At 40.0% G+C, this 15805-nt stretch overlaps 2 protein-coding genes across 10 annotated transcripts in view; one reads left to right on the forward strand and one right to left on the reverse strand.

Annotated features, from left to right (window-relative positions):
• Positions 1–15805, reverse strand: part of LOC117957918 (septin-9-like) — a 66267-nt gene that overhangs the window by 10003 nt on the left and 40459 nt on the right. Inside the window, exon 1 of one of the 8 annotated variants that reach the window (XM_034894005.1) lies at positions 10107–10233. The exons of the other annotated variants lie outside the window; for them this stretch is intronic. The gene's annotated coding sequence lies outside the window, so the exon portion shown is untranslated. Of the gene's footprint in view, positions 1–10106; positions 10234–15805 lie in introns of those variants that run through there. 8 annotated transcript variants of the gene reach the window in all.
• Positions 15071–15805, forward strand: part of LOC117957920 — a 6344-nt gene continuing 5609 nt past the window's right edge. Inside the window, exon 1 of one of the 2 annotated variants that reach the window (XM_034894006.1) lies at positions 15071–15348. The gene's annotated coding sequence lies outside the window, so the exon portion shown is untranslated. The remainder of the gene's footprint in view (positions 15349–15805) is intronic. The other variant, XR_004659620.1, reaches the window with a different exon arrangement.

The raw sequence follows: 15805 nt of genomic DNA on the forward strand, positions 1-15805 counted from the left end.
GAAGAAGTCCAGACAACTAGCCAGTACACTTGTACAACTTGAGGAATTAAATCAACAGAGAATGACAAGAAGAAAGTCCACACACTTCAAACTGGCACTGCATTGATTAATGGAAGAAATTTAGTCAAGAATAACACTGCTGTGGAAACTCAACACTAGTTCATGTTAGAATTTAGTCTTACTTTTATAATGGGCTGCTGTGTTTGTGTGTGTGTGCGCATTTGTCATGGAGACCCACCTATGGAAGCAGCTCTCCTGGCCTCCTTCACCACTTCCCCATCCTGTTCCAGCAGTCAGTCAGCAACTTACTATGACTTACTGCCCTCCACCTCTCCTTTGCACATCCCACATTCCCATACCTCTACTTGTGTCTTTTCTCTCTCAACCTCACCCTTTCCTCTCTCTACACACAGATACTGTCCTAAATCTCCTGTCATCAGTTTCCCTCTCTACTCCATCTCTTAGTTTAATATTGTCTGTCTCCTGTGTGACTCCCATGTCTTCTTAGCTCTGACATTACAGCTTTGCCTTCTTCTTCACTCCCACTGGCTTTTCTCTTGAACATTACATTTGTTCTCCCTTCTTTAAACTCTGCTGAAGTCACCTCTTTTATCACCTTTATCTCTACCTTGCACAACCGCTTTCTTTTCATCTCCACTTGCCACTGATCACATCATTTTTCTCTCTCTTTGACTACTATGTGCTGTAAACAGAGATGTGGGCTGGCCAGGGGCTAGCACGCCTTGACAGGCAAGGCTGCGACAACTGAGCTTCGCCTGAAGCAGGATGCCAGGAAAGCATCAAAGGAATAGACATAAAATGAATGGGGCATGGTACATACAGACATGGTAAAGTCTCAGCCTCAATGGTCACATTTAAATATCATCTAACAGCAGCTACACCTGCAAAACAATGAAATAACCTCCTTTTTAAAACTAAAGATACTGTGAACACACTAAATGATCAAAATGTTAGAGACATCTTTTTAGAGCTGAATTAGTTTCTTTTCAAGAAAAAATGCCAGATATATAATTACTACAGTTTTTCAATTGTGAGAATTTGCTGCATTTTTGTGATAGTGAACTGAAGTCTTTGGACTTTGCACTGTTAAACAAAAACAAAAAAGGCTTTAGGAAATTGTGATGAACATTGCTCACTATCTTTCTGACATTTCAAGTAATTGTCTTGTTGAGAAAATAATTATCCAATACATTATAACGAAAATATTCTTTTGCAGCCCTATCTGTTTTATACCTACATGCAATCCTTCTCCAATTATCTATCCACAGCTTTATTTTGTGGTAAGTGTGGGTTTAAAAAGGTAGAAAATAAACAATTATGGGTTTTACAAGACTTGAGTAAAAACTTTTGATTTTTAATAAAAATCCAACAATCGATCTTTGTCTGTATCATATGAAACAAAAAAGACCTAAGACATCCTTTGGTTCCAACAGTTTAATGTTAGGATGTTAGGGAAGGGGGTCTTAATAACCCTCCAAAAATAGATCACATTTTGTTGAGGGTCATTTTCAAAAGGAGTCCCTCTGTCACCTCAAGATATCTGAATGAAATATCACTCAATACTCACTGACTGTACAGCTGCACTTTATTGTGTTCATTTTAAATAAAAAAGTATAATAATGTGGCTGCTCAGGGGTCAGTTCTTAATGTAAACATTGATACTTTTAGGAATGCAGCAGGTCATCGTACAATTGTAGAAATGTCCCTAACTTAATTTATATTGAATCAAAAATAAAATCTGAAATAAAATTAATCGGGGACCTTTTGAATTGATTTGTTAAATTGTTGACGATACCGAGCCATAGCTTTTACCCACATTTACCTAATCCATGATAAAATAACCAGTGAAATCTTTTGGTCCTTGCCAAATGTAAGTGGTTCTGTGACCTGGCCCCTATACTCATGGTATTTCTACTTTAGACAGCTTTGTGTACAAACCAATACAGTACCTGTATTTGTTATGAGATATTGAAAGAAGTGTCTCATTTCCTAGTTTGAGTACAGGGTACTGAGAACAATACCAACTACAGCTATTGTATTAACAAGCGGTCTGTTCCGGTTAACAAATAGTAAACACACACCTAGTGTGGATTGAAAAAGCAACCTAAAGACAGAGTGAAAGGAAGAGAGACCAAAAGATGTCTGCTTATACTGCATCTTAACTAACTGGTATCCAAGACAGAAGCAGCAAGACTCTACAGAAATGTGTTAACTGTCTTTCATGAGTGCACACTGCCCGTTTGCCCAAGTCAAAGTAGAGTCAAACACTGTAAAAGACTTGGCAAACATACAACACACTCAAAGGAACACAAAGTGCTTGAAGCATTACTGTGAGAAACCTAACTCAATGGAAATCAATCACTTTCATTACAAGTAGGAAATAGTTTTAGTCCTGAGTCGTCAATTTCAGTAAACTACCAATCCCACAAGTGAAGCGAATTGTGTTCATTCTGTTGTTTTGAGGGGGAATAATATCAGACTTGTGAAGGACTTGTGAAGTAGCCTACTGTAAAACATCTGGATTAACTGGCCGTAAATCATACCTTCAGCTCTTCCACGATGTCCTGCCAACGTGCTGTAGGCCTAAAATGTTTTTTAGCCAGTAAGCACAGATGTCAAGAGACAGCCAGTTGGAACATGACCCTATAAATGTTAAGGACAATCAACCCTGTATGGTGGCTTACCAGCATGAGGACATTACCCCAAACTTCCCAGTCAAAACATTAGCCTGACTAAGTAAGAATACAAGTTCATGCCAGGTTATATAGGAATAAGAAGAGACCACATACTGTACGGTATCGGAGTATGTGAGGTGGATGTTATCATAGGAATGGGCTTTGGTGTACAAAGTAGGTAATGATTTTTATTAGTCTATTTCAGCCTCAAGTCAACTAATCTAGCTCCAAGTTAAAAAATAAAATAAACTGTTGAGCAGTTTATCAAATAGTATGCTTGATATGCCTGGGGTGTTTGAGATGACTTTCTTAGTGAGGAGCAAACACAGTTTCCCTCACAGCCAAAATAAATAGGAGTCAGGAGGACAGGGTTAATGAATGTCCCAGAGCAGTGACTAAATATGTGGTGAAAGCCCAGCTTAACTAAGATGCCTTAATTTCCCATCAAGCATAATGCCTACAAACCTCAATAAGGGATTTAAAAGGATTTAGATTGGATAAAATGCTATCAAACATCATCCAAATCAATGACAATGTTATCATTCTACCATCCCACAGCAACCCTGCAAGACTGTTCCCTTTTCCAACTCAACAAGGTAACCTAAAAGGAGGAAACGTCTCAAGTGATTTGGTTTTTAGGCCCTAAAAAAAATAACTTTCTTCAACTTCTTTCTATAGAGGGAAGGAGTTCTACATGACACATTTCTTTCAAAGTTACAACAAGTTACTTACAGCAAGTTTTCCCCTGCATAAGGTCCAGTTATGGGGCTGCATAGATAATGTTTTCTTTGAGTCTGAATAAAAAAGCAAAACTAATTTTAGGAATTGGAAAGCATAGAATGACTCATTGGGGTTGCTGTGATCCTGTTTTCAATTACAGGCAGTACAGAATATTCTTTCTTGCGTCCAGCAGTATCGGATTACTTGGCTTTTTGTAAATATGGCTGGGGTCTCCTACTGTATACCATGAAGCATTTGGGGGTGGAAAAAAAGAGGAAAAAGGAGAGCAAAGATAAGAAAGTCAAAGCAGCAAGAAAAGATGCTGTCAAGAATAGGTAGAGAAAGGCAAGATAAGCATGAGAATAGGAGAAGCAAAAAAGAAAAATAATTTTTAAGTAAGGGGAGGTAAAAAAGATAAGGTCAGGAAAAAGAGGACAGAAGAAGGAGTGTGGGAAATAGGAGGAGTGGAGGAAACATAAAAAAAAGTGTGGAGAAGAGCGTTTGCGATCCATTCCACTTCTGGGTCATTCCTTAATACACACCCACCTCCAAACGGGGATGTAAATACAGTTGAAACCAGTTAAACCCATCCCTGGTTGTTGCCTTTTTTTTTTAAGAAAAGAAAAACTACGAAGAACACTGCGACGTCTACGTTTAGTGGTGATGTGGTCAAAACCACTGAGCCCTGCCTCAGCTGTCCAGGGTGTTGATCCTGACAGCAAGGCGAGCAGGTCAGAGGTCATGTTCCCAGTTTAGGTTGGAAAAGAGAGGCGCTGAGGTTAGTCCCTTTATGATAAACCTTTGTACAAACTGGCTTGAATCACAAGAGAGGAATCCAGAGAAAGAAAAGGACTTGAACCAAGAGAAGTTCACATCCTAGGAGTGTGACTCGTACACTGAATTCTTAAAACTCAGATTCTTCTAAATTATTTCCTTTAGATACTTGTAGGACTGTGTTATAGAGTTATTAGAAAGCACCACCTATTTTAAAACTTGCTTAATTAACCATCATTTTCTTTTTTACCAGTATACACATCAAGAGGGGTCAAACAATTGTCTACCTATTATTAGGGATGGTCTACATTTTTGGGAATTGTTGTTGTTTGTCTTAATTACTTTAATAGTACCAATCATGGCATTCAGAGCACAAACACTTTTAAAGTGGAGTTTCTTTGGCTAACTTAAACCCTAGATTCCATCAGGCGCTTCTCCGCTGCGTTCTACCAATGCTGCGGCCGCCACCAGCAATCGCAGCCAATCAAGACAATACTTTGGATCCCACCAAGCAGCGCATTGTAGAAGCTCTCCTAGAAGCGTCTCTATCTCCGCTAAAATTATGTGCCAGTTGTATATTTGATGGAGCTGCAAGGCTAGAGCATCCGGTCAATTTTCAAAATAGACCACCGATTGCATATCAAACACACAGAAATCTTTCATGTCCTTCACAACTACACTAAACGGAAGAAACTATCCAACTATGTAGACTACTTACTTAGACTGCTTACTTTATGATAGAACGTACGTATGTAAAACGCTCAACTTAGATGCTCCCGCATGGTGGACAACGGAACGAAACCCTGGCCGAGCAGGAACGCGGCGCCTCTGGTGGAGTTTTGGGGCAAAACAGGTTCAACACTATTCATGGTCCCTCAAAGTGGGGAGGCGGCTTGAACTCACGTATTTCATGTCAAGTCATTCCACTATTTGTCTGGAGCTCCACGTCAAACACACATTAGCAGACTAATGCACTAAATGGGTTGTTTGCGTCTTTGTTCTGGTCTTAAATCTTTTATGGGCCCTCTTTGAAAACATTTGCTCATCTTGTTCTTTATTTACATTCCCAGACATGACAGAGCAGGTTTGTAAGCTCGACTCATCTTAACATGGATACGTTTGTTTTGATGGTGAGCCAGATCCTTCTATCGAAATGTGTGTACTGCTGCAAACCTTATTCAATGAACTAAAAAATAAAACAAAACAAAAAGATTTATGTGAGGCATTTCCAATGATTCTCAAGCATGCTTTTTTACGGTTAAATTCCCCTAAGAGGAGAAGCACAACTGAGAAAAGATTAAAGTGCAAGTAGCCACTAACAGGCCTCCAGCACAGAATCAATTACTGTAGATAACTCAGGCCACATTGGTTTAGGGCAGGCCAAGGGGAGGTTTAGAAACATTCATGTAAATACACCCAAACACTTTTTCCCACCCTCTGACAGTGAATCCCTTAATAAAACTGGGAAATTGGAGTGGTGGCAGTGCAAACATGGTCTGTTGTGTTATTAAAGTCAGTGTGTTTGTGCAGCAAGGCCCTGTTCCCAGAGTCCTCATCATTCAGCTCTCTGGAGAAATGTGCCCTTTGACCCCTGAAGGGTCCAACTCGCTCATTGTGTCACCTGGCACTGGACACTGGGTGTGCATTTGTCTGTGAAAGTTATGTGTATGCTTCCTTTAATTCATAAACAAGTAAGGATGTCCCAATCTCAGTATCGGAGCCAATTTTGGCATTTTTTAAAGTGACTGGGGATGGCCATTTACCCTGATTACCTTCCTCTGATCATTAACATCAGCTTGTACTGATTGCCCAAATCACACACGCCCTGCACCACAGACACATCGCCAGACTGCCTGGATGTTGGCAAGATGGGCACGGGCACTCACCAGTGTCTGTCAAGAAAATGTCTCCTAGCTTGCCAGCCATTGGCAACAAAAAAAGTCTTCGTTATTTTTTACAGAAGTGGATTACACCAATTGTCCAGACTTTTTTAGTGATTACCTAGGAACCTTTCAGGCCATTATTTCCTGGACACTACGGTAAACACAAGAAGAAAATCAAAGGTTGACTTTTAAGCGCAAAACGCATAAAGTTTAGTTCATTAAAGATTGACTATTAAGTTGCAGACGCTTTACAAAGTTTGGTTTTATCAAAAGATTAACTCTTAATCCCAAGAGGCGTCACTAAGTTTAGTTTTGATTGTTCAGCAGGGAACATTGGAATGTTTATTCTGTGGTTAGGATCCTAAAGAGAACTGTTTTGGTGTTGAGAGAAAAGCCTCATTTGCTCCACTAAGTGAAATGTATTAAACTTAAGACATATTTTAATGACTTTATTACTAAGTTATTTTGTTAACAAAAAAATGGTGTGCACCTCTATTACTGGGCAAAGTATTGGATCAGGACCCGGTATCGGCATTTAAGAAAATAAAAAAAATAAAAATCAGATCAGAGGGTCAAAAAGAACTGATTGTGACATCCCTTATAACGTGTGGTCATGTCTTGGGTATAATCAATACAGTATTTGGTATGCATATTTGTAAAGGATTGTTTAATTACTACATGTCACCTCTCAGCTACACAGCAAAATGTCTTAATACATTCTTGGTACTTTCAGTCTACACAGCCCAAGATTTATTCATGTCAGTGCATATAGCATCAGCAACTAGTTTTACTTAGCAGAAAGTAAAAATTCAATTAAAATTTTTCTCAACCTTCTGCAATTTCATTACTGCAATTTAGAAAATTACAGTAATGAAAGTAAAAGCCCACAGGCTTGTCTAGACTGCCAGAAGAATGTGTTCAGACCCACACTGCAGTAGTGTAAGAGAGAGCTGCTGTCTTTCTAGGCTCTTTAACTGCCCGACACCACGCAACTCACAAGAAAACGGTCCTTTACTGCAACAAAGTAAAATGTACTTTGTTGCTGTAAAGGATTTAATTCATTTATCATGAAGAGCAGGGACAATTAACAGTAGTAATGACTAACTCATCATTCCACAACTCATTTCTTTAATTTCTAACTCAACATCAGAATTTAAGGAAAGAGCTTCCACTGCAATACTACATTCCTGCAGTAGATTGAATTGTAAAGCTTCACATAACAAAAACAATATTCAAGCCCATAGCAACTGCTAAACAATAACCCCTAGATGTGTTTCCACAAAAGCTAACTACATATGGAAGTTACCAACTGAGGCTCTTTGCAAAGAGGCTGAATAATAACTTAACTAGCTATTATCTGCTAGCTGCTCAATGACAACAGTTGCTGCTTGTTGCAGTACAAGTCATTAGGCTGCCTGTGTGGTAGCTAGAAAGTGTAGTTCTTTATCTTAGTGCACGGGTCAAAGTGTATCAGTGAAATGGTTGGCTGATAGGAAGCATGGTGGGGCTCAGGAATGTGCCCTCTCTCCTCACAAATACCTCACTTTAGGGACAACATTCAGAAGATGTCAAACTCATAAAACAACATCTTCACATGCAGTTGTATGTCAATATAGAGCAGTACATGAAGCAAACATTGGTTCTGGAATCCTTAGGCGCTTTGACTCTGTCTGTCTGTCTGTTGGCGTGTGATAATGCCTATCACTCTGGTCCTCTCCAGGCCTAAGGGGCAGTATTTATGGACTGTGACTGATCCACATACAAAGCTCAAGAGTAGCAGACATTACCTTCAGAAGACCTAACTACTACTGACTAAAAAAATTTGCAAAGCCATGTACAACAGTTGAGAAAGTGTGATTCCCTTTTTATTCAGTTCTCATTTTCTACCATTTGACTGCATTGAATGGAGGTTAAATATGAGTCAATTATTAAGGCTTCCTCGTTATTTACATCAGCAATAAGTTCTACACTTATTTTGATACTACATTGTAGTCTGTCCTACAGCTGATCTATTTGGGCAGTGACAATTCTGTTTCCTGAATGAGAAACCTAGGTTTTAAAAGTACTGAGTCAACTAAAACACTACATTTTACAACACTTTCTTATAATGAACACAAAATGCACATTAATGCACATCCATACACTACAAAACTTGGTATTCTGAGCATGTACACCACGTCGAACTACGTATTCTTATCAATTTTCCATTACAGAGCTCTGGTTGTATTCATGAAATATTTTGCATTTCAAAGTTATAATGCTAAATTCCACAACAGAAACATAATCTTACTGCACTGACTTATTGGCTGACTCAATCACACACAGACAAGATATTCAATACTCAGAAGGTAACGATGACCTTTTCAGCGTCCACTCAAACACTGGTGAAAGGCCATTGCCTATTCTTGCCTGGCAATGCACAGAGGGCCACAACAGTGCTCCTTTCATCAGCTGTGTGTGTGTGTCAATGTGTGTGTGTGTGTGTGTGTGTGTGTGTGTGTGTGTGTGTGCGTGCGTGCGTGTGTGCTTGTGAGGCAAAACAGAGGCGGGTGACTCTCTAAAAAGGTGAAGGGAGGTTGCTGTTTTCCATCAGTTTGATAATCTCAAAGAGCAAAGCCTTGTATTGCTTGGGTCCACCCTAGACAACAAAGAATGGATGATCCAATGCAGAGGTTCAGCTTTGTTACAACTGCTGATAATGATTTCTTTACCGTACTTTCCAAAGAAACTATAACCATTCCTTTCCGCACTCTGCAAAGTCTAAGGACGTGTGGAGCTAACCTTTAACTTTGCTGCATAAACACACACTTCCGAGGGCTCGCTCCGTGATCTGGTAATGGATCACTGTCAGAAACAGCAGAACACGTCCAGTGTGTTGACAACGTCAGAAGAGAGGAAACATGGAGAGAAGCAGAGAAGTTGGAACATCCCTTTGTGTACATATGTGTGTGTGTGTATGTGTGTATAAAGAGAACACCAAGTCTCTCCTATTCTACTTATGTCTAGTTTAACTCCCGTCTATGAAAAAGTTTGGATTATAAATCAATAACTAAGAAAATAAAACGTAATGCCCTGTTTAAAGTTTTCCCTGGGTGAGGGAGAGATCACTGCGAATTGGCAGAACTTGAAAGAGCGGCCTGTCACCAAAAAGAAGAATAGCTGGTCCACCTTAAAGCCAGCCCACCTTAAGTCAGTGTGCCTGAGCTGAAGTGGTTGCTAGCTCTGTGGCTAAACCTAAACCCTTTACAATTTTTAACTAGCAGCTAGCATGCAAGACACAGGAACTTAGCTTGGGTATTGAGGAGTAGTAGCATTTAATTTCTTAGGATACACTTTAGCTGCATCACTGATTTATAAAACAGTAAAGCAAAAATAAATTAACACACTCACACAACGGTGGCTGGACAAAAATCATCATCTGTTGTTGGGTCAGTCTGCTTATCGGACCGATGCTGGCGTATTAAAAAAAACATGGATATGCATATATATTGTGCATCCTTAACTAACACACACACACACACACACACACACACACACACACACACAGCAAAGACAGATTGATTACAAAGCTTGCCAGAGCATGCACGCGCGCATGCACACACACACACACACACAATTGGGGGAGGAAAGAGAAAACCTCAACAGTATACATACGCAAAAGAAAAACCTCTCTCCAAAAACTTACATCTATGCCTGTACTCAAAAGCAATTTTTCTTTGCAACCTACATAAACACATTTGTCTTGCATATTAAGCCTGACACTGACCTGCTAAAAACAACAGTACCACTCAGACACAAATAAACAGCTGGTTTTCCGAGTCAAGTATGTAAAGCTTGCAGAGATATGTATCAAGTATAGTATGTTAAAAGAGATGATCAAATCTCCTCTAACAGGAAAGAGGGGGAAGATGCAACAATAAAAAATAAACGCAAAGGAAAATGTACTCCCTCTACTTCCATCTGCTTTCTTACAAAACGCACACTTCACACTCATACACACCGCGCACGCTCTCCCGGTATGCAAAACACTCACCGTGTGTGAACTGCGTCTATGCGTGTAAGAGATGTCCCCTGCCAAAGTGCAGCGCTCCAGTGAGAGGCCAAACTCTGCTGAGGCTCTGCAAGCTCACGGCCTGCCCCTCCCACCCATGCCTGTCATGTGACTCAGCACAAAAGGCAACAAGACACACCCACTTCCTTCAAATGACCCCACCTCCAACAAATAAAAAGTAAAAAAAAAAAAAAAAAACTTCCAACGCGTATAACACAAAGGTAAACTTTTATTATGAAAAAGAAGCAGAATTTAATCATTGTATAAGGGGAAAAATTAGCTTAACATAGACCAACTGGGTTATTTGGTGAAGGGCAGAGGCATCTTTCTACACTGACGGTTGGCTGAAGCCTTTGGGCAAGCTGAATGTCCCTCTCCTCAAGTCCCAGGATAATTTACAACCCTAGTTATCTGACCTGACCCTCTCATCTGTTCCTCAGGCTCGGCATTCATCACATCACATTCATTCCTTGCACAGAGACCTGAGATACATCACACTGGGATTCCCTTTGTTGTTACATCTGTTGGTAACACCTTTAGGATATCTGTCATCTAGGAATCAGGGTTGCCGTTTTCACAGCCATTTAATTTAGGCAATCTTGAGTGCTGCAGAAATAGCAGAGGATATGGAGACATTTGTTTGTTTTGAACTAACCTGACATAATTTGACAATTGTATATAACCCTACAATAACATCCTCACAGATTTCCAACCAACAAAAAGCATTGTGAGTAGGATATAAAAATCATTATCATCTCTATAAGTCCATTAATTAGAGAGCCAATACAGCAACATTCGAGGATGCAATCAATTGTAATCTTTTAAAAACAGACCAATTAATCAGTTTTCATAATGTTTTGAAGGGAAACGCAAAGAAAAGAATGACAGTTGCATAATAATAAAACAAAAAAGTGCCTCGACATTTGAAAATTTTCAGTTGATAGTCAGAAATGGAGCATTCACTTGTTTTTTAAAACCTGGGAACAAACCAATTACTTTGGCAGATTACTATACTTACGGAGTATGTATTTGTGTGATTAAAGAGGAGAGGAAACAGCTGTCTCCAACCTCACAGGATGTGTAATTATACACCAGTGCAGGGGGTTGACTGCAACCTTACAGCCACATAAGCAGACATGCATGCACACACACACAGGGCAGCACCTGCATTCCTCGAGATGAAGAGTCATGTTTCTGAAAAAGCAGGAATGACAGGCTGGAAAGATGGATTTCTTTAATTTCTTTACACACACTTTGCTGCCAAGATAAACCTTTCTCCGAGCACATGCCGGCACCGTAGCGCTGAATGCCTGCTACACCCAGTGCAGAATGTATGCCAAGTCCATCTAACCTGATCTGAAGCATCATTATGGGTCTTCAAATTTTACACTATACTAACAGATACAAACACACAGACACCTAAATGAGGAGTTTAAAAAAACTGGTTATACTTAGTTTTACAATGTGGGAAATGGTGCATTTTACCCATACTACTAACCCAGTCATAGGAGTTACTAGTGTGTATAGAAGCTACTGGGGGGAGTGGACTTGGCTCGGTTAGGTTTCACCTCAGCTCCATTTTCATGTACTTTAAGAAATTGGTCCTCGATTCTTCCTGTGTTCTAAAAAGGTGTCCTGTGGATGATGCAGACGTGACCACAGGAGAATATTACACACACTACCGTGTATCTTCACATAGATAAAACAAGCCAGTGTAGTGAACTGAGCAGTGAACTGAAAATTAATTACATTCTCATCAGATAAAAAAAGGCAAACGAGCTCAGAATACAAACTTCTCTCTTCCATCTTTCCCACATGACCGCCTCTCAGGAGCCAAACTCATTCACAGGCTTCAAGATCGCTGTTAGAATGGCCGCGTAGCAGTTGGATATTTACATCAGGAGACCTGAGGCAGACGTAAGTTGCAAATCAACAGGTGTTTATTACACCGACAATGAACACGACAAATGGAAGCCATGATCGCAACAAACAAACTGAGCACCACCGCCAGCATGTTGTCCTGACAGCAGCAGCGCTAGATGGAAGCTAACAATTACAATTACACGAAATACAACAACCACATCAAATACACTTCTACTTCCCTACCGTTATCTCAATTTACATGCATTATGTTACCGAATATACTCAAACATCGTTAATTTGAACAATATAGCCAAGTACGGTTTATTAAAGTACTTAAACACTCCTACGCTACTTGAAACATGGTATTTCCCGGAACCTTTAAAATGGGGCTTGATACGCAGGGGACTCGTTTAGCCCAAACATTATGAAGAGAAGACACAACAGAGGTGAGTAACTTGAACACAAACTATACTACTGTACGAGCAGCAACTGTTAACTTGCATTACATTAAATCTGGCAAAGATTATACCATACTGCACATGTGTAGGTAATGAAACCAGCAAACTGAGTACATGTGTTTCTCTTGACAGGGCTCGCCTCCGATCAACATCAGCTGCAACCTCTCCAAAACAGACAGTTAATATTTTCAAATAAACATTCAAATGTGTGCCTCATTTCACTTACCCGTAACATAACGAGCTAAAGCTAAGCGTGTTCTGAGCTCCCCAGAGTTCAGAGTGTCAAACTGTGTTGCCCCTGTTACCACTGACACCAAACATACCCCAGTTCCCTGCTTATTTTATTGTAGCTCAGTCTATGACAACTCTAAAGCCATGTAAGCTGACTGGAAGATGACTTACAGATCTTACTAATAGGTTAAAAAAAAAGATCTTTTGTAAGATAAAAACCGATTTTCATCCCTTCCTCTTCAAAGTTTCTTCTTAAAAGATGCTGACTCCTGAGTGAACCCTGCATGCATGCAGAATGACCCAGCCATCATTTGTTGGATCCGACATAACTTGGCATGCTCCTTTATAACAGAGTCGTTGCCCTGCTGGGAACATGGCAATCCCAGATAAAATCATTCTTAATTTTAAGGAGATGAGGGATTTTGTGACAGAAAGCCAATGGCAGGGACGGATGTTTCTGAGCCATGCTAAGCCAAGATGTTGTCATGTATTGGCACGCGGAGTACAGAGCTGCCTGGCTGACCCCCTCGCAGCTGTCCAAAGTCTTTCATAACACAGAAACATGATGGATAGAAGTAGCATGACTCACTGTGTGCATCATAATAATTGCATCAATGGCTGGTATTTTTCCTCTATAGAAAAGAAGTGGTTGCTATGTATTAACATTTGTTAGTACAATAATCATTTTTATCAAAGGCAACACTCATATCTTGTGTCCCACAAGTTTTCAAAAATTAGCATGCCGTGAAATGTTTTAATTAATTTCTCAAAATAAACCTATTACTACAATTTATAAAAACGAGAAAAACAGCAAAAAGACATCATCATTTGTATGATGCGCGTGTCCTTCAATACTATACTTCTGGCTCAGTAGCAGTACATAAAGCTGGGGGAAACACATCTATGACTCTCTGACCATCAGCACCGGTTTCCCCTCAAGGCTGCATTCTGTCCTCTCGGCTCTTCTCCCTATACACCAACAGCTGCACCTCCAGTCACCAGTCAATCAAGCTACTGAAATTTGAGGACGACACCACCCTCATTGGTCTCAGGATGAGTCTGCTTACAGGTTGGAGATTGACCACCTGGTGACGTGGTACAGTCAGAACAACCTGGAGCTAAACACTGAAGATAATGGAGATGGTTGTGGATTTTTGGAACGACGCAGTCCCACCCGTCGCTATCGCCCTGGGTGATTCCATAGTCAACACTGTGGAGTCTTTCCGCTTCATGGGCTCCATCATCTCCCAGGGCCTCAAGTGGGAGCTGAACATCAACTGATCTCCCTCATCAAAAAAGCACAACAGAGGATGCACTTCCAGCGGCAGCTGAACAAGTTTAACCCTCCAAAGACAATGATGGTTCACTTTTACATTGCCATCATCGAGTCCATCCTCGCCTGATCTGTGACCAACTGGTACGCGGCTGCCACCATCAAGGACAAGGGTAGACTGCAGCATATCATCTGCTCTACTGAGAAGGTGATTGGCTGCAATCTAAAGTCTCTCCAGGACCTGAACGCCTCCAGGACAGCTTTTTGCACATCCTGCAATATCACTGTAGTCTTCTTTTCCTTAATGTTAAACAGTTATATATATACACACACACACATTTGTTTCTGTATTCATTTTGTTTATTTCATATTAATGTTTAATTAATGTCCAACCAAGGCAAATTCCTTGTGGGACTTACTTGGCAATAAATCCTTTTCTGATTTTGATGAACATGTGAATGGTGTGGATGGTAACCACAGAAAAACTAATGTTTCCTATGTGTTTTTGACTCTCTTTCTGCCTGTCCCATAGGCAATACCAAAGTCTCCAGCCAGGATTTCAAAAAAAACTACTAGACAGAAAACAAACACAGAAAGAACTGCTTCTGCAGTCTCACAACGGCTCCCCACACTTAACCATGCTGTATGTACACACACAGCTGATCAGCTGCTTGGTATGATTCTAAATGTAAACTAAAATGGACAAATCTTTCACAAGCTCCATGTTTGATACCTTCCAGGTGTGTGAGACCAACTACCTGTGTGACAGCATCTCCTGCTGGTTGCTGGTAGAGTTGCAGCAGCTGAACAGGGCTAATAACATCACAGTTCCACAACTTAACTATTCCTCATTCTGCAGACTATCACAGGAGAGGCACGGATAGAGTTCAGCATACTATTGATATCCGGTGTTATCAGCAGATCCCAATCCACTTATGAGAGGGAAAAATAATTAAAAGTAATAAGAGCTGTTCCAAAATGTAATGGGGTCTTCCATGACCCATGCTACACCCTTCAAACCAGGTTTAATAAAATTGGGACAGAAGTTTGTCAAAACAAACAAAGATAAACAAAGCCAAAAATAATACCTCATTGGACACATTAACAAAATGACCGCCCTATTTACAGAGAACTGTGAGAACTGTTCATGAAAATAATCAGCTTTTTGCATTTCTACAAGCACATGACTGGTAAAACCAGCCAAGGAAGTACTACTTTTCTTATCTTCAATACAGTAGACAGTTTGATCAAAACAACTGTATGATGCAAGTTCCTGTTAACACGAGCAACTGTTCTGATGTCAGTTTCATTTACAAGGAAACAGTAACTTAAAAAGGAGTTCCAACTACTCTCACACAAACATAGAGATCCAATACCCGACGGCAGAAGACTAACGCAGGTGAGTGCTCTTATTTTCTGATTGTAGTTTTGTTTAGTGTTTACCGTGGCACTTTTTGTCCAATTGGTCAATCATTTAAAAAGGGATACGCCACCCTTTACCATAGCTCAACAAGGAAACACTGTCTATTAAATCACAGAGGGAATTTCCTACTAAAAAAAGACTAAAATCAATCGATACTCACTTGACTTGATGACACAGGCTGCTGAAGCCTCAAATTTAGATAAACTTACAAGTATATTTTTGCACAGTCATGACAGCAGATTTTTTCTTTATACTGGCCTAATCCTTACTGCTCAATATGAGCGGGAGAAATGATAAGACAACCTAAACCTGTTCATGTTCATATGGCCACCTGACTATTGTTTTAAGACAGAATTGTCACCTCTCTGTTACATGTTAGAATGAACTATTTATAAAATCATCAATAATGAAAATAACAAATCTCTAGTTACAT

This window comes from Etheostoma cragini, chromosome 15 (genome assembly GCF_013103735.1).
Source record: "Etheostoma cragini isolate CJK2018 chromosome 15, CSU_Ecrag_1.0, whole genome shotgun sequence".
Classification (NCBI taxonomy): Eukaryota; Metazoa; Chordata; class Actinopteri; order Perciformes; family Percidae; genus Etheostoma; species Etheostoma cragini.